General features: G+C 40.5%; 1 pseudogene; it reads left to right on the top strand.

Moving 5' to 3' along the window:
* The first annotated feature begins 15,901 nt into the window (after positions 1-15,901).
* Positions 15,902-19,057, top strand: LOC146664631 (histone H1 pseudogene; annotated as a pseudogene).
* The last annotated feature ends 1,254 nt before the right edge of the window (positions 19,058-20,311 follow it).

Below are 20,311 nucleotides of genomic sequence, written 5' to 3'. Positions count from 1 at the left end.
TTTGTTTTCATATTTTAATTTATATTTGTGTTGTGGTTTGCAGTGTTTTGTGTTGTTTCACTTTAAATTTGTAAAAAGAAAAAGCTGAAAATTTAAATAGTTAAAAGTTGAAATGTGAATAGTTGATTTTTGTATTATATGATTTATTTATTACATTTTATGTGGAGTGAATAAATAAAAGTATATTTAAGGTGGCCCCTAGAGACAAAGCACATACAAACTTCAAATCACGTACGAACTCTGAAGCATGTACAAACTCCAAAACACGTAAAAACACGTACAAACTCCAAAACACGTAAAAACTCAGAAGCACATAAAAACTCAGAAGCACATAAAAACTCAAAACACGTACAAAAGACAACAGAAGTGCTCCAGGATGCTGGGCGCAGTGTTGAGCTTTTGTTACCTAGTGGCTACACAAGCCAGCAAGTACCAACGACCGGATTTGGTGTGTGGTAGTAACAGGTAAATGAACTTTTTTTTAAAAATTATTTGAATATATATGAGTGCCTGTGTATAAATACAGAAACAATACACACATGCTTTCAATTGTGTAATTTAAGTGATCTAGTATGGAACGCCAGGACTGCCATAATGAATTAATTAAATACACCATTAAATAATTAATTAAATGTGGCAATAATTAATTAAAATTGGAATTAGTTATGACACATGTAATTAATTAATTATTGACACATTTAATTAATTATTTATGTATTTCACATTTTAATTAATTATTGACACATTTAATTAATTAATTATTGACACATTTAATTAATTATTTATGTATTTCACATTTTAATTAATTATTGACACATTTAATTAATTATTGACACATTTAATTAATTATTTAATGATATATTTATGTATTTCATTTTGGCAGTCCTGGCGCCTGGCTCTCATCATGAAATAATTTTATCTGTCAGCCTCACCCATCAAACTCAGGGGGCGGGGTTAACGCTGCCCATGCAGCTTCTCTAACATTTGATTGGTTGCCGTGCAAAGTAAGTCAAAACAGGTCGATCCTAGATAATCGATTGCTTGTGTAGACTTGGGGCAGCCAGGTATCCCAGAATGCAGATCAAATCACAGGCAGCAATGGTGGTGGTGTAGTTTTAAAATACCCCGTTTTTCTGTCACCAGCTACACTTTTAACAGTGTTTTAGCCGCGAATGTCGCGACGTATGTCTGGTCAGGTTGTCAACATAGAACATGTTTGCAAAAGTGCTCAGATGTTTTCAGAGATTTCACTAGCTCTGCTAACAGTTAGCATGCAGAGTGCACCGAGGGGGTACATTAACCGGTTTGTTTACATATTCCACTCTCCGTGTTCCACATGTTGCATTCGCAGATTCTCATTTTCACCGAACGATCGTCTCTTTCCGCCTGGTCTTGTGTCTCTGTGCTTCTGTAACATAAAGAACGAGCTGACATTTTTCTCACGAAACCAGCGATCAGCTCAATAGACCCTCAATTTACCTGCATGCATCCTCCTCCTCATCTGTCAGCTGTTTAACACCTGCTGCTAATTCAAGAAACACGCCTACGTTACCTGGTGATAGTCACAGTTTAACTGGGCAGCCGGTGCTCGATATAAAGCAATGTCAGCGCATTTTTCTGCACAAGATAAGGAAATATAGTGTTTTCCCCGAGTGCAGAGCTGCTGGAGCTTGTTTCCTTACAGAGCACTTTATAAGCGAACCAGCTTCATCAGCGGCTGATGTCCAATCACCGGCACACAGCTTTGAAACCTCAGCTGAGTTTTAGCTCTCAGTGGTTAAACGCTGGACTTCATTCACTCAGGTTCTGTCTGTCGGGTCACGTTTACTTCGCTGTTTTATTTACAACTGAGCAAATCGGTTTGGCTGAGGTTAAAGTTACGTTTCATAACTGCATAGTTTCACAGACGTTTAATGGTTCACTGGCACATGTGTTAGACTGAACTATCATCTAAATATCATCTGTTTTTTTAATAGTTATTCAACTGTATTCTAAGCACCAGCTGTCTGTTAGAATGTGATTTTTTTCTCTCTCTGTTGGCAGAGGTATAAAAATGCGCAGGAAAATCTGACGTGCATGGCAAACTTCACCGACGATATTTAGGGAGGAATAAACACACATCAAACATAAATGAACCATTTGCCTGTCTCCATAATTGAGAGCATTTTCTCTTCTTATGTCAACTCTCTCTCTCTCTCTCTTTTTTTTTTTTTTTTTTTTTTTTTTGCTTTTTCGGTCATGTTATGTTTACCTGTCAAAGGCTTGTTACAAACTATGAAACACATCGTGCAGACTTCTGGATGTTAGAAGAAAACTAATACTGCTCATGAAGGAGACTAAAGGCAGGAAGGTGTTCTTTAAAACTAAACATGTTAATAGGACCTCCCTATTTATATCATAGTTTATGATATAGCACGTGTATTTTAGTAATAGCCTGCTGATTTCAGTGTAGTGGTGAACAGTCGCACAGCTCACGTAGGCGTTATCTGTGATAGGCTACTCCTTAACTATAATTTATCCAAGTTAACTTCAGTTAACCATTCAGACAGTTCTTTTGCAATGAAAAACATAAACACCCATGCTGCCGGTTTCCTCAGTGCCAGCTGTTAACATTATAGCTGCTTATGCAGTAACCATGGTAACCACGGACTCTGAGCGGCTGGATCGACGGAGGTCAGACAACAATTTTACATGTATGATCTTAAAACAGGACACAGCCACTATACGTGCTGGCCTCATATCAAATGTGAAGGCAGACTGAATCTATGTTTGACGTTTGTTTATATCTAATCTTCCTTTTCAAACATTTAAACAGCAGCGAGTCTGCAGCTGAGGGAATACAAACTCAAATTGTCGGAACAGGTTTGCTCGTTTCTTGGATTCATTTGGTGATTTATTAAATGTATAACTGTTATTCTAATCTGCTGCTGGGTCTCTTACACTTTTCTTTATGCTGTATATTTTCACGTCTCTGGAATAGTTGGCAGTTAGATAGTCAGCTGGGAAACTTTGTGTTAACTCATGGAGCTGAGGATATCGTGGATATCGTGGATATGCTGACCTCGCTGCGTGGTGTACAGAGCGAGGTCAGCATGATTAATATTCACAATAAAAATATTAGCCGAACATCATGAAGTCTGTATGTGTTTCATAGTGTCGAACAACCTTTGTACAGTTAAAGCCAGCAGTTACTACATGACAGAAACACCAACGTTATCTCTTTTATGCGTTTATACACAGGTCACGCTGATTACTGAACAAAAACCCAAAGATCAGATGTTAAACAGATTTATTTGCTCTCTCGCCTCCTTAAACATGTTTTTAATGTTAGTTATAATTCAGAATTGGCGACTGAAACACGTAGGACACATAAGAACATCAGGAAATAAAACACCGATAAATATAACCTCAGTAAAAGAAGTCAGCGGGGGTTACTACAGCTGTGTACCGGGGCCTGCGCTTTGTCGGTGGGATTGCATGCGAGGCGAGCGGGTCTATCCCACGCTTTGCCGTGAGACTGGGCAGACATCTCCGAAATCATCGAAGCACTTTTGCAAAGAGGCTGTATCTTGACAAACCGAACAGACACATGAAGATTAAACCCCTACATTCTCGGCTAGAAAAATATTAAAACGGTATTTGGTGACACACAAACAGGGTTTTTCAAAGTTCAGTTCTGTTAGCTTCCACATGCCGGTTGTTGTGTGCTAGAAACAATGGCCACCAGGCTAAAGCAATGGTTTTGACTCGATCAGCATTAACCCCGCCCCCTGAGTTTGATGGGTGAGGCTGACAGATAAAATTATTTCATGATGAGAGCCAGGCGCCAGGACTGCCAAAATGAAATACATAAATATATCATTAAATAATTAATTAAATGTGTCAATAATTAATTAAATGTGTCAATAATTAATTAAAATGTGAAATACATAAATAATTAATTAAATGTGTCAATAATTAATTAATTACATGTGTCATAACTATTTATTTAATTAATTAATTCCAATTTTAATTAATTATTGCCACATTTAATTAATTATTTAATGGTGTATTTAATTAATTCATTATGGCAGTCCTGGCGTTCCATACTAGTAGCTCTGCTTTGGAAGTTCAGTTCATGCTAGAATTGTGTTTTGAAGTTTGTACGTGTTTTGTCTCTAGGGGCCACCGCATATATTTATATATAAACATATGTAACTAAAACCACTTTTTTTTTTACGTTAGTAATTCCTTTTGTGCATAATTTCATATTATTGTTAATAATAAATTAATTAAAGCAACAAAACAACCCGAAGAGCCGGTTTGGAGCCGAAAGAGCCGGCTCTTTTTAGTGAGCCGAACCGAAAGAGCCGGATCTCTAAAAAGAGCCGGATATCCCATCACTAGTAACCAGACCGAAAAGCAGCGCACATTTCGGTGCTTTATTTCGGTGCTTTTTTTTCCTGAGCTGTGATACACTTCTAGCCAATCATTTTACGTTTCCGAGGATAGTAGGCGGGGCCAGGTACGTACATTCTTTTATGCAGAGCTACAGACTAAAAATGCCCAAGGCGAAGCGGTCAAAAGTCTGGCTGTACTTCACAGCAAAATATGCAAACTCAGCAGCCTGCAACAAGTGCTTTAAGCTGATACTGTGATACTGTCAAAGGAAGTAACACCTCGAATCCGATGAAACACCTGGCGACGCATAGCGTTTTTTTTTAAAAGCCGAGAAATGCGCCGTATTTGATGGCAGCAGCAGCCGTTCTTCTCTGCGTGAATAGCTTCATGTTGTTCGTGTGTAATTTACGTTGAGTAGGCTAACCACGTTATTACATTAACCCTTTAGAGCCGATCGGAGCGGGAACGCTCTGTTATGCGTAACTATTTTTAAATCCCGGTAGCACTGCAACCACGTAAGCTAGCGCAAAAATTTTTTTTGCATATGAAACCGGAGGAGTTGTACTTACATATTGTGCCATCAGCTTGTCCTAGGTCACGGTTTCCTTCCACATAAAGCTTTGCAAAAACTGCATAAAAAGCGCTTGCAGGAACAAAAACATAATATTCCAGAAACACGCTTTGCCGGTCCGATCAGCTGTTCAAAACACTTCCTACGTTGGAATAGACGTCAGCGCGAACTTTTGCATTTCCGCCATTACCTGGCCGAAACCGGAAGTGACGTCATTTTCGCGGAAATGTAGTCTTTTTTGCGATCAGGGCCTCAGGGCCTATACTGCTCTTTTTAAAAGTTATCTTTGACTTTATGACTTTCTGTGTCGTTTCTGGGATGCTTAGGACTCATATTGCACTGCTGGAAATAGTTTATTTTGATGCATATGCTGCTTTTTTGCAAATTTGCAGTATAATATTTATTTTCGTTTTTCCTGCAGTGTATAAAAATTGGTGTATTTCAAAAATAAAACTATGAAGACACTCAAAATAAATTTCCTGTGGTGGGAAACTATTTTGTGCAACTTTTTTGTATTTACAGTTTTGAGGGATAAGCCTCTTAAATTTCTCTAACTACAAATATATGTTAAAAAAAAAATCAAAAACGATTTTCAATTTTTTTGTAGTTTATTGCACTTTTTTGCAATTTATGTAATTACTATGCACTTAATGAATACATATTATTAAAATCTGGGCTATAATGGTTGTATTGATGTATAGCAACTTGAAATGCTCCCAAAAATGGCTCCACAGCATGTAAAAATATAATATAAGCTCTGGCGGACTTGGTTCTATGGTAGGTCTTAAAGGGTTAATGCATGTAAGGTGAACTAGCAAACATCATCATAGCTACATGCGGCTGTCTTCTTGTTTGATGGCAGATACTCCCTTCACCCTGGCCAAAAAGGCTAAAATGACCAAAGAAAAAGAGGGAAACAGCTAAACATGAGAGGTTTTTGGACAAAGTTTGTGTTTTTTCCATTGTTTAAGCACTGCTTCCAGCCAAGAGTGATACCATATATGCCCCATAGCTGCAGAAAAGGCTAACATTGTTATCTTTTTACAAAAAACCAGCTGAATATGAGAGGTTTTTGGACCAATTTTGTGTTCTCCATTCTTTAAGCACCGGTTTGAGCACCGTTTGAGCACCGGCACCGTTTCAAAAGTACCGATTTGGCACCGGTATCAGATAAAACCTAAACGATACCCATCCCTAGTTACGGTTGCCATGGTTACAGGGCGACGCTCTCTCTCTCTGCGACTGTGTGTTTCCTGGGTGAGAGAGCGCCTTTTCGTTGTTGTTGTTGTGCTAAGCTAACAGGCAGAATGCTACAAGCATAGCTCTAAAGAATGTAGCATCATGGGCAGTGTAGTCCGTGTTGCAGGGAGAATGGACTGCCATACACGTTATGGGTCTGTGAGCGCGAGGAGGGAGAAAAAGGGGAGTGGAAAGGTACGAGTTGTCATCGAGGAAAAACGGGAGCTGGAAGCATGTAAATGTAATAATAACCACTGCAGCCAAGAAGAGTGCCTGACGAGCCCAGTTGTAAGTAAGCTATTAAGACTCGACTGTACACTGTGTTCGTGTTTTCCTCCGAAAACAATAAGTTCCGTTGGAGCAGTCTTTCAACGCCTCTCTCTGTCTCTCGCAAGAAAAGTTGACCCACACAACAAAGTAAAGCTATTTTTCGGCTACGAGCCGACAGGGACCCCGGCGTATTAGTCAGAGGTCCCTTTACTACAGTTCGGAGTCGCGGACCTTCAGTAATAGTAATAAATCACACAGCAATAGTACATTCACGTTGTTGTAAAAAGCATGATAATATATTAAGTAATCCAAAGTATTCAGAATACGTTACTGTCATTGAGTAACGTAACGGAATACGTTACAGAATACATTTTGGGGCATGTATTCTGTATTCTGTAATGGAATACATTTTAAAAGTAACCTTCCCAACACTGGGTATGCGTCACTAAAAATCATCAAGTTACAGACTCCTGAGTACAAATACTTTGGTGTGGATTGTCAACTTGCTTTATGATCAGTCTGTTTTTATTAGCAGTTAAACATGGCATACCTGAATGTGTAAATGAAAAGTAATGTGACTCAATTAAAAAAAAACAACAATTCCCTGTGAAAGGTTCATTTCTATATATAATTGTGAACCTTATTCACTGTTAAGAAGACAACAGATCAAGTGAAAGGGCATAATTTACCTCCCTGGATACTCACTTCTTCAGTTGTAAAGGGCAACAGCTCCTCTACTGATGACAGTAAACTCACTCCTTCATTTATATCCAAGCATAGTTTCAGGTCATAAATTCACTGCTATTGTGAGCTCCTGACACAGGTAACCTTCAGGCTGGATTTCATGTCATTTTTTTATCTCAACAACTTGCAGGTAGTGCAAATGCAATGTTTTAATATAATTAAATAATACAATTTTTTTTATAAAACAGCCCTCTACTTTTTTCTACCCATGATATCATTTTGTTCCAATACAAATATGTATATGTGTGTTTCAATAAAAATGTTTGGGACCGACAGTATTGTTGGTGGTACTATGTTCATTTATCCTCACGCTGACTTACAAAATGCTCACAGGCAATTCAATTGTAATATTTTAGTAGGCTAATTATAATCCTCATGAGTGGAGCTCACACAGGCACTGGGGGGTCAGCTCGGGAGCCCTTAGAGAAGGCTGCAGGGGTCCTGTGTTGTTTTATGCACAGACATGCCGCAGACTGCAGCCAGACTGGAGTGCTTGTGTTCCTGTATTTGCAGGTATGCAAATGTGATGTAAGGATGTAGAGGCAAAGCAGCAAAGAAACATGCTAAAGAGTACTGAATGTAAACAACATTAATGTCAGAGTTTGCAGTTAATGTACATAAACAGTGTTTCAGGGAATAAGTGTATAAAACTATAAGTACCAGCAGTTATCTAAATTAGCAGTTATGTGAATGTGCACAATATTGAAAATGTGACAATGATAATGTGTAATATATATATATATATATATATATATTGTTAACATACGTTCAGGAGTAACATGAAGCCTTATCATGTATGTCATTAAGTGCACAGATGGCTTGCAGAGTGAAGCAATGCTGAATTGAAATGTTTATGTTTCTGTATCTCCAGAGCAAAAAAACGTTTAGGGGAAACTATAATAAACTCATGCACGCCTGAAAGTGTCTTTGTATCCAAGTGTACAACACACTGTTTCTGGATCTAAAGTTTAAGAGAAAACAATCCTTGTAAGTTTCTTTCTTTATTATTTTTTCATTTGCCTCTTGAAAGGGCCACCAACCACGCACGGTCCGAGAATGCCCACTGAATACTGAATACAGCTCGGGTCACCAGTGTTCTCCTGTCACAAAGACAAAACAAAAGCTGTTTTTAAATTGTTTAAACATATTAAATATACTAAAGGTCCTTACTGTGCAGACATCAGGACTGTCACACTGCTAAAGCATGGCAATGTATTAATCGCATGCTGTGTCCTGCAAGTGACAGTGAAAGGGTTCACCAAGTGAGACAACGCCTACGTTGGGAATTTGCCAGTGGGCCCATCCCTTCAAATGGCATGTGATGATAACCTCCTTGTCTTTTGCTCAGAGATTAACAACCGGGCAGACTGTATTGATGGATATGGTCTGGTGGTGTGCTTGGGCATGGAGAGACATAGAGGTCATAGTCTATCTAAACAGCAGATGGTTTGTTGCGCCTCTTTGGGAGTATGCAAAAATAGACTGAATATACAAATCCAAGTCTGCTTATGAACACTCCCTTTAGATTTAGAGAAGTAATCTACACTCTGATTTCAAACTGATAATACATGCGAACAACGGGGTAATGTAGTGAGACAAGTCTGCTAAACAATGGCAATACTAATTATCCGGACTAAAGCTATAAAAAGCACAACAGTGCACTGAATGCAGTCTTCCTTGAAACTGCACACCAACCAATAACAGTTGACATTGAACAGCTAGCTCTTTGGCCCTTATCTTCAACCAACCCAGCGTATGAAGACTACCTGTTTTGATGAACTGATTAGAAGCTTGACTATTAACATAAAACTGCAATGTTAGGTGGCACCTGTCACCTCATTGTGGTATGTGAAGTGGCAGCTGTTGTTTGCAAGAGCTTCTGGACCAAACTATTAGTTGGATGATGAAACTAGAGCTGCATTTTAAAATTAAATGCTCCCCTGAGCTGCATATTTCCAACATCTGGAGTATACACAATCACATCAGACAAGGCAGTCATTATAAACGCTGGCCATGCATGAGTTGAAGCAGGTATGTTCACACTTTATTGGCACAGAATGGAAGACACTTGTGCTATTAAGCAGAAAAGCATCAACACATTCTTCCAGAGTAATCTGACACTGAACGTGGATCACATTTTACACATTTTCAACGTAAAAATATAATATAGGGTGAAATGCACAAGTAATCAGAGCTTTCAGTACACAGAGAAAGAAGATGGCGAAAGGGAATTGGGATTTTCCGCACATCTTGTTTTTGGAAGTATAACTCAGACAATCTGCAGTAAAAACAGTTAGAAAGTAACTTTCCCCAGAAGACAATAGAAGATGATAAACATACCCAGACATGGCTTGGTTTGTTGCTGCCACAGTTTCTAACTTAAATTTACTGAAGTTATTCAGGTCTGCCTTGCTGTTGGAAAATGAATTGCAACTTTTTATTTACATATTGTAATATATCACTGAATAAATATTTTCCGCTCTTAGATTTGTATGGTATTATTCTATATCTTTTTACCAAGGGGTTTTCAAAATACTACTGCATACTACACAAAACATGGAAAAACGTATAATAATCAGAAAACTACTGAGGCAAGCGGTCTTCTGTTTAAATGTTTTTTCTTAAAGCAAACTGTTAGGAAAAACAAGAACAAAAGCAACACATCAGCTCTAAACTTTTCCCCATTAACATCACAATTTCTATGACTTGAACTATTGACTAGTTACTTGTCTGAGACTTTGCTCAGGATAGATCTCTTCATACAAACCTTGCCGCACTAAGCCACCACTTCATCTCCTACTTCTGAAGTGAACAGTAATGGTTATGACCGTGTCAAAGATCCCTTTGCACCAACTAACTGAAGAGTTTCAAGATTTAGGGCATGAGAGCAGCTGCTGGAAATATCCATGCAGGTGGTGCAAACCTAAAGAAAAGTCTCACACTGAGTTTTGGCCCAGCATACTGAACTCAGTTCTGAGTTTTTATCACTTACATATGTGAATCATCATTTATCATTCTTGAGAGACTCAACACCTTGAGCCACAAGTTCCTCTTTCTACATTGGCTACAATAAATTTCCAATAAATACAATAGAAAATGGAAAAAGACACTGGAATTTGAAAATTAACTATCTCAAAAATTTCATAAAAAGTGAGATAATGTAGGTAATTCTAGGTAAGCCAATTTTATTTGCAACTACAAAGAAACACATAATAATAACAATAATGGATTGCATTTATATAGCGCAATTCCACTATTCACTCACACGCACACACACTGGTGGAGGCAAGCTACAGTTGTAGCCACAGCTGCCCCATATCTTGCCATCGGCCCCTCTGGCCATCACCAGTAGGTGAAGTGTCTTGCCCAAGGACACAACGACCGAGACTGTCCGAGCCGGGGCTCGAACCGGCAACAAGACGAACTGCCAACTCTTGAGCCACGATCGCCCCAAAAAGAGAACAGCCTGAAAACAAACAGCCCGAAACAAAAAAACTATCCAGTGTTAGTGTTTGATACTGTACATTTAAAGAAATAATTTTTAACAATCATATATTTTGTTTATATATTATATATTTTTCATCTGTTTGAAACAACAGTGAGGAAACCTGTACACATTTTTCACCTGATTTTCACCTGTGGCCTAATTGTTTTAGCACCCCCTCAGCGGCGCCATTTCTCCAACCCTCTTTGTGTTTTCCTAATCCTCTGCACTCACCTGGGTACCCCAAAAGGGTTGCCATCGTGTAACCTTACTGAGAATTACAGTATTTGATGTGCTTACTAAAATGCAAAGTATAACACCCTGAACCCGATTGCCCAGTATTCTCACACTTGAGAGGAAGTGCTCAGTAGAAGGTTCAAGGTTCTTTATTTGTCACATGCATAGTTATACAAGTATAACACACAGTGAAATGTAGCCTGACACGCTCCTCGACATGTGCAAAAATTGGGGGGGGGGTGTAGAGGAAGAACATTATATATATCTACATATAGTATATACACTGGGTGAATGTGCAGTAGTAGCAGCAAGCAGGTGAATTCTGTACATTAATATGAATAGACATGAATAGACATCTGACTATTTTAGAATGATGATGAAGAAGGATTTTTCAGCCAGGACCTCATGTTTTGTAGTATGTTAGTATTTCATGACAAAATGTAAGCATGCATGCATCTGACTAAAGATAAATAAAACTTTTTGCATAATTTAGAAAAAGTATTCATTTGTATTGCTGATAGAGGTCTGACATTATGTCTCTTAAAGAATGGAATTAATCTCTGCATTAATCTGGAATTAACCTCTTAATTAATCTCTGTATATTTTTGTACACACTTTTAACATGTGTGTAAAAGAAACACATAAAAATAAATCAGGAATAAAAATATACATATATGTCTATGGTGGGAGTGTGGATTGTGGCTCAGCTGCAGGGGGGAGGGTGGAGCAGTGTGTTTGGGGTGTAGTCTTAAGGGAGGCTGACTCACAAGCCTGATCTCCAGCATCTGATCATGTCTCCTCATTTAAGTATGTCGACCAACGATCGGCTGGCCCCAGCATGTCCCTCTATGTATGGGGAAGGGAGAGGACCCCTGGTCCTTCCTGGACATCTTTCAGGCCATGGCAGAGGCGTGCCGTTGGGCTGAGGAGGAGGCGTGGACACTGAGGCTGCTCCCGCTGCTGTCAAGTGAAGCCCAGCCGGTGACTCTCAGCTTGCCCACAGCAGCGAGCAGCAGCTTTGAAGATGTCCACCAGCAGTAGTGGACCACCTGGACCTCATGGGGATCTTCACAATTATCCTGTTATTCTGGGGACAGATTGGCCAGGGTTTAATAACCTGTTGTTGCAGTGTGTGTCTGTAGTGTCTGTGCTGCACTCAGCCTTCTTGTGAGGCCTGACGCCCCCAGTAATTACCCACTACAGCAGTCTCGTCCCTGCTGCCTACTTGGAAAATGGGGGACAACCGTGGTTCAGGGAGTTGGGAAGCTCATCTTGTAACCGGAAGGTTGCCAGGTCGATCCCCAGCTTTGTCTGTCTTTGTCGTTGGCAAGACACTTCACCCACCGCCTACTGGTGATGGCCAGGGGGGCCGATGGCGCAATATGGCAGCCTCGCTTCTGTCAGTCTGCCCCAGGGCAGCAGTGGCTACAACTGTAGCTTGCCTCCACCAGTGTGTGAATGTGAGAGTGAATGAATATTGGAATTGTAAAGCGCTTTGAGGGTCTCGAAAAGCGCTATATAAATGCAATCCATTATTATTATTATTATTATTATTAAGATGTCCTTATCCACAGCGACACCTGGGCAGAGCATGTGCAGCAGGTGGCTGTGGTCCTGAAGTTCCTGAGTTAGGTGGGGCTCACGGCCAACCTGAAGAAGTGTGCAGCTGGACAGAGGGAGGTACAGTATCTGGGGTACCACTTGGGAGGTGAGCAGGTGCATCCACAGATAGATAAAACAGCAGCCATCACATCCTGCCCGCCTCCCAAAACCAAAACAGAGGTCCAATGGACAGAGCCGTCTCAGGCGGCATTCGTACAAGTTTATGCAGGGGAAGAAGGCTCTCTGCAAACTAACGCCTCGGACAGAGGGCTGGGGGCCATTTTGTCCTGGCAGGTAAGGGATGACGACCGCGCAATTGTTTACATTAGCAGGAAACTTTTTGGAGTGGGATGCAAGGTACAGCACAGTAGAAAAACAGTGCCTGGCCATCTGGTGGGCAGTCGACTCTCTCTGTTATTACCTTCTGGGCCACCTTTTCACTCTGTGGTCGTATCATGCCCCTCTGCAGAGGGATACCAACGCTCTCCAGCCTTTTAAGTTCAAGGTGGTCCAAAGGCCAGGGGCACAGATGGTCATGGTTGATTTCATCAGGGTTTTGTGTGTGTGCGTGTATGTATGTTTTTGGGGCGGGTGTAGACCGGATGTCTCCCCAGCCTAAGCTGGGCGATGGGGTTTTGTGGCTCAGCTGCAGATAAGAGATGGAGCAGTGGATTCAGGGTGTGGTATCAGAGAAGACTGACTCACACACCTGACCGCCATCATCTGATCATGTCATCCCATTTGAGTATGTCGCTGGGACCAGAAAAGAGAACTGTGTGTGGTGTGAAGCCGGAGGAGGGTAGCTGGAAAGCTCCATTAGAAACTGATTGAAAATAAAAACAAACACTCAATGTGTAATGTGGTGTGTGTGTTTTCTATATTATCACAGTGTCAATTAAGTATTATGTTGTATTATATTTTTAGCTCTTTAGTGTAGGCTGTCAGCCCAGTGCTTACCTCAGTGTCAAGCGTTCACATCTATTTATTCTTGAGAAGAATCCGTCATGGGTCAGTGAGTCAACGAAACAGGTCCCTAGTCTGTTTAGGGCTAACACAGAGAGACAGGCAACCATTCATACTCACATTCACACTAATGGCTAGCATATGTATGTGTGTGTGTGTGTGTGTGTGTAGAGAGAGAGAGCGAGAGAGAGAGAGAGAGAGAGAGAGACTTTTATCATCAGACGGTGAGCACGAGAGTCCACGTAGAAATTTCTGTGTTTGACAAGTTTTTGAGACTGCAGACTTGTCCACTACAACCCATACGGAAAAGATATATATAAATCTTATAAAGTTTGTATCTGTCTTGTGTGAAACTTGTATGAAAAGCATACAAGAGTGAAAACAGATATAAGATCCCTTGAAAAATTATATAATGAAACTTGTATGTTTTGGATACTTATTAAAACAATATATGAAAGTAATGAGAAAGTGGCCACTTTCATGAGTAAATCATATAAGTTTTTACTATTTCTTTTCCATATGGGAATGCCCCAACTGTGCATGCGCCTCATGTGATGGACTTCAAACAAGTATAACTGGACTTCAAAGAATTATAACCGTAATGACTAGTTGACCATTGTGTTTCCACTTGTTCACGTCTGTGTTTGCAACAAAGTACAGACAAGGTTAAAGTTATGATGATAATCTGGACATGTAAAAGAGAACCACTACTGTCACACTGAAAACTTTAAGATCAACATACCTCATTTTAAATATTCATTTTGTTTGCAGTACAATGGATCTTTAGCAAGAACTTTAGAATAACTTTAGTGAGAACTGCAATAGCAGCTCAAATAGTGTCTGTGAATGATTACTGCTTTATTACTTACTCTTTAGTTTGTGTGTCATTAATTCCATTTGCGTCCATGTCCTTGCTCTCTTCTTTTTTTAACTTTATTTTTGTTCATAGCATGATCACAAAGAGGAAATGCAAAGGTAAGAGCAAGTGACCTAGTGGGGAGATTTAAATGGATAAATGCAGGGCAGAGCTAACCAAACCCAAGTAGTGAATGCTGGTAATGGAATGTTTGAGTAATCCTGAAATACTTGTCAATGTGATAAACCACCATTTAAAATCATCTTTGCAAAACGTTTGTGAAAAATATAAAGTTTTGTCTACTTTAAACAGCAAAACAGGGTTTTAGTTTCTGTCACAAATACTTCCCTGCAACCAACAGTGCAATAAACTGTAATATAATGAGACACTTGTACCTAAAAGTGGCAATGAAAGTTCTGTAAGAAATGGCAAAGAAGATTTAGCACAGTGCAGCTTTAAAGGATGTAAGAGACCTTCAAACTATGGCAATGTTTAATGTTCCCCAAGTCACTCAACTTCTAATCTTAAGAAGTAAGCAAAGGGCATCTGCAGACTATTATCCCTTGAGTTACCTAAAGCTCACTTAATCAAAACAACTTCTAATCCTGGTGTAAGACGCTGAAGATCTGTTGAGTATTATGGCACACCTGCAGTACATAAGCTGACTTCTGATGTCAGTGGTGACAAGAGAAATCCCTACTGCATAGGCAGTGAAGACTGCATACATGACGATACTGGTATGTGAATTTACCCCAGTGTCTCTCTTTTTTTGCAAAACAGAGAGCATGTCCCCTGAGGAATGATTCTACAAAGATTGACAGCCCAGTTCCTGAAAATGAGTACTGTGCATCTGCTATTTTCTTTAATAGTTGTACTAAAGCTATGCAACCCAGGGTTCAGTTTTATGTGTCGTTTCCTTTTTTATTTCAGAAGTGCCCAATATGAACACACTGGATTTTCATGATATCAAGAGACACGCTTACTCAAAATCTTTTTAAAAAGTAAAAAACAGAAAGTGAGTCATGGACTATTGTAAAAAAATAATAATATGTGTGTTAGATTTGTATTGTTGATTGTCATTTATGCTTAGAAATATTTACTTATATATGCTTAGAGTTTTGTAATTAGTTGTAGATTGGTAGAGGTTTTGATCCTTGATAGTCTGCAAACTTTGTGTGTATTAGACAGCACTTTGGGAGCATGAGAGGTCATACCGTGTCTTATTGTTTTATGGTAGGATTAACGTAGTTGCGTCTGTTCTAGTCTAAGTGCTCTTTGTTTAGATGAACTGCAGGACGTCCTCACCGTGTTATCTAGGATGAACCATCTAGGGTGAGGGGGAGGCTACCCTCTTCCTGACCAAGGATGTTTAACCCTTTGATCAGCAACACACACACACACACACACACACACACGCACACACACACACAGGCAAGGTACTCTTTGTTTGTATGTAGACGTCGTATGTTAATGAACCTATGCATATTCATGTAACCTCAATAAAAGGGCAGTGTTACAGGAGGACGGACGAGAGCTACTGGGGTCAAGCGAAGGAACGGCGTTTGTCCGGTTCTCTCCCGTGCACGAGTACCATGAAGAACTTTGCCTATTTGTGTCTTGCTTAGCAGTGTAATTATATTGTCTTAACGTTCCAGCGAATAGGTTCAAGCTACAAACCTAACATTAATTGGTCCTTCGATGCCGGATCCCTGGGATCGCATTCACCGAGGGGGGGGAGGCACGCTGAAAGACTGATGTCAGCCAGGAAGTTCCTGTGGATTCGCTGTCTGTCTTTCTCCTCGATGAATGGCGATCGGCGGGATTCAGGCTGATATTACACGCTAAGCAACGCCAAGTAAGTTTAAAGAGGCCGACTCTATAACCGTGTCGTTGTGCAGTCTCCGCCATTTTGTGAGGCGTTGAGAAGTTCGCTGCTTTGTGGAGCGATAACTGGGTTAGTGTCCCGAAAAAGAAGTTTTGGTTAAATCGCCCAAGGGTCCCAAGCGTCCGGTGAGTGTCCGGTTTTGAAATCGCCCTGGGTGTGTGTCCCGAGCGTCCCTTCATTGGGTTTTGTCGCGCGAGTGGGTGAGCGTCCCACAACTGGGTCAGGGTCCCGAGCGGTCCGGTGTGAGTCCGGAGTAGGCCTATTTTGTGTTGTTGTCATTGTTGTCGTCGTCGTCATTTTTGTTGTTGTTGTTGTGTGAGTGTGTGCGGAGCAGAACACGTGGTCTGTAACACCGACTGTTGTTGTTATCATGGGTTTCTAAGCAACCAAGAGTGAGTTAGAGGGAGAAAGACGTTTGTGCTGGACTTTGCTCCTGGCAGCACAAAGTATTTATGTATAAAAAAGAGAGAGCGAAGGCTCCACAGCTGCGTGGGTGCACGCGAATGCGGTCGCGCGGGTTTCACGCGGACCTGAGCCGTGCGGTTAATCGCAGGCTTATAAATGGAAGAGATTCAAATGTTAGAAGTTTTCAGAAAACACACCAGCCTTGGAGAGCTGTGGAGAAGGCCAGCCCACATCAGCAGCACTTAAGATATGCTCTGGTGAATGGCTTTCCCCCCACCCCTTGCTGACACAATGTTTATTCTTTAGCTTGCCCTGATCGACAGCAGCCTGTGTGCCAAACCATTGAGGTGGATAGTTGTTAAAAGTAACCTACATTAAACTTGTGGTTGCTTAAATTCAGTACAATGACATGTGAGGTGAAGTGATATAGGTAAATATTTAAACTAATGAAGTGCATAGAGGCACTTGACCTGTGTGAAAGACTGTCGTCTTATTATGAGCCATTGTTGAGATATAGAGCACATCTGTGAAAACAACTAATATGCTCAACCCTGTATGAAACATCTAAAAATACATGATGGAGAAGCTGTGTTGAATATGTAAGTGTAAGACTTTGCCACTGTGGGCAGAGCATGCAACTACTGTGTGATGTCGCGTTGCAGTTTTGTTTTTATTTTTTGAGCTGATGAGCAAGCTACACATTATCAGATCAAGAGCTGTCTGAGAACTACTCAAAGAGAGGGAAACAGAGAGTGTGCAGCGTTTCCATGAGCAGTTTTTCTGCACCTTGACTCGTGTGTGTGTGTAGCATCAGCATCATGTTTTTGTTTATTTGTTTTGTTGGATTAAAAATAATTAAATAAACTGGTGATCATGCTTATGGATCACCATGGCACATATCTCCAGCCATATGGTTTATTTATGCAGATGAAAAAGTGAGTGTGAATGTGTCTGACATCACAGTGTTTTTGTGCACTGTGCAAAAGTGATTGCCTCTGATTGTGAGTGAGAGCGGTGATTTTGCAGACCACCAGCTATTGTGAAGAAAAAAAAAAAAGAGTGAAAAAGAGACAAATTACTACATTGTAGACGAAGAGAAATAATCATAGGAAAAAGGTTTTGTGTTGATCAGCCGAAAAACAACTACAATGTCATTTTCTGCTTTTAAGAAAGGATTGTTCACACAAACACAGACAGAGAGAGAGAGAGAGATGTGTGTTGATTAAGCAGTGATGATAATAATGAAAATGTCTTAGTTTGTCACTTTCAGGTGAAAAGCAGACCTGTATCAATTTTCCACATGCAGCGGTCGGAAGAAAGTTATAGTTTAACATCATTGGAAACATGCAGGCCAAGTTTCTGGCTGACTTATTTACAGTGCCATGTGTTTCTCAACCTCACAAGCGAGCTCACTCCTCCCTGAAGATAAGGAATGCAGCTCCAAAGCAATAACATGATAAAGAGACAGCAGCAAGTCCTGAGCACAAAAAGTCCCAGCAAAGCAGCAGCAATGTGGATAAACAGCAGCAGAAGAAGAAAGCAAACCCATCTTCCTGTCTGATTGGATGAATTCCACGGAGGGGCGAGCAAGATGGCGGTGGCAGCATGTTGAAATGCTCAAAAAGGACTGAGTGACTCGGGCAAGCCACATGCAGCTAGCATGCTGGCTAGCGACATGAAAGAAATGGACCCTTCATGATGCGTTCAACGTGCCAGCGCTGTGGTGGGAAAGGCTCCATCATAAACACGCCCTGCGCCCTGCGCCGAGGTTCAGGCCAAGAAGAAGAAGATGATGACTTCCAAGCCCAAGAAGGTCGGCCTCAGCGTGGGCGAGCTGATTGTGAAAGCCATGGTCGCTTCCAAGGAGCGCAACGGCCTGTCTGTGGCCGCTCTCAAGAAGGCTCTGGCTGCCGGAGGCTACGATGTGGACAAGAACAAGGCCCGTGTCAAGACCGCCATCAAGAGCCTGGTGGCGAAGGGCACTCTGGTGCAGACCAAGGGCACCAGGACCTCCGGATCCTTCAAGATGAACAAGGCTACTGAGAGCAAAGCCAAGAAGCCCGCCGCGGCCAAAGCCAAGAAACCGGCAGCAGCTGCTAAGAAGTCGCCCAAGAAGGCAGCAGCAGCACTTCAGCTACTAGACAGGACAAAGCTGAAGGAGAACTGCCGGGACTGTTGAAGTGGGAGAGGACAAAAGAGTGAGAGGACAACAGAGTGAGAAGACTAGGTGAGAACACATAGGAATTATTTAATGTGGGAAATCAAAATTTGGGTTAGCAAACCTGGGGAAAAGAAAACTGACTGCTTAAGTTGGAAAATTGAGACGGAGTCTGAAACATTGCGAAAATAGAAACATATACAAAATCACACACACACAAGCAGAACATGCATTAACCCTACTAACAATTCCAAACACAAAATGACTCATGAAGACTCATAGCACATTAGTTAAGAAATGATTAAATAATAGCAGAGAAATGTGTAGGAAAGGCAGCTTTAAGAACATGCTCTGCTGGATATGCAGCTCCACAGACATGCATTAGACCTGCCTAATAACACAAACACATGTAATGAAAATTAGCTTGTTATCTTTCATCAGTGTTACAATAGTGTCAATTTAGCAGACACTTGTTATCAAATGCTGAATTTATCCTAAAGAAAAAAATTGACTCTACAAGTTGCAGGACAACAATTTAACTTTTGTGGAAAAAAAATCCTGGTTTGATAAATCAGTGATCAGACAATAAATTTAGTGTTAAAATGGTAAATTGGGAGAAGCTTCCTGCTTGATTGAGGCAGCACATGTAATTTACTGTATGAGGGAAATTGTCTTTTGTGATACTATTTTGAACATGCTTTTCTGTCGTCCTGTCAACTTAGTGGGTTAATAGCTGATATGCAAATTAGTTGATCGGTTTTAGATTAATGAAAGGTGACTGAATTCTAGCACGAGTGAATGAGATGTGTTGGAGTTTGTTGTGTGTTGAGTAGAGACTCTAAAACACTGAGTTTCCTGCTTTGATGTGCGAGTGAATCCTGTATTTAGATACACAACTCTGAATACATCAGAACAAACGTCTTTTGTGAAGTGCATGACAGCATGTCACATGTTTTATGATGAAGGGAAAAAGGAAAAATTGAATAAAATAGATCTGTGGCTTAAATGAGTGAAGAGCACAGACCGGGTGATTAAACTCATAGCTAATATGACATTAGGGTTATGTTGTGTGTTGTGCAGCTGATGGTTGATTTGGAGTGAATCTAGCTGATGATTTTTCTTTTGTTGTGAAGTTGAGCCTGCCGATTAGTATGATGGTATGATAAACCATGCTAATGGTATGATTTACCCTCCTGAGATGAGGAGCTTGTGTCATGACCTAACAAGGCCTTTTTATTTTGATACTTTCACAGTGCACTGAAAGTTTTGTTTGATAATCTCTGTTCTTTAAGCAGATCTGCATGTCGGGAATTAAAAGCGCTACACGTCGTCGAGAAAATTGTGCCAAGTGAGTTCTCCACATTTAAATGGACTCTGGAGAAAGCCACTTATTTGGGACAATTATTAAATGACAGTCCCAGTCCAAAAGGTTTCAGCGATGTAATCCAAACTAAAGTTCTTCTTTTTCTTTTTGAAATGACGTCATTTTGCTGAGAGTGGAAACTAAATGCGACGAT

The sequence above is a fragment of the Rhamphochromis longiceps genome, linkage group LG7 (assembly GCF_057381845.1).
Source record: "Rhamphochromis longiceps isolate RC_006_pf linkage group LG7, R_longiceps_female_GT1.1, whole genome shotgun sequence".
NCBI lineage: Eukaryota > Metazoa > Chordata > Actinopteri > Cichliformes > Cichlidae > Rhamphochromis > Rhamphochromis longiceps.
Note: the sequence above shows the minus strand (reverse complement) of the source record. Positions and strands in the feature narration are given on the sequence as shown.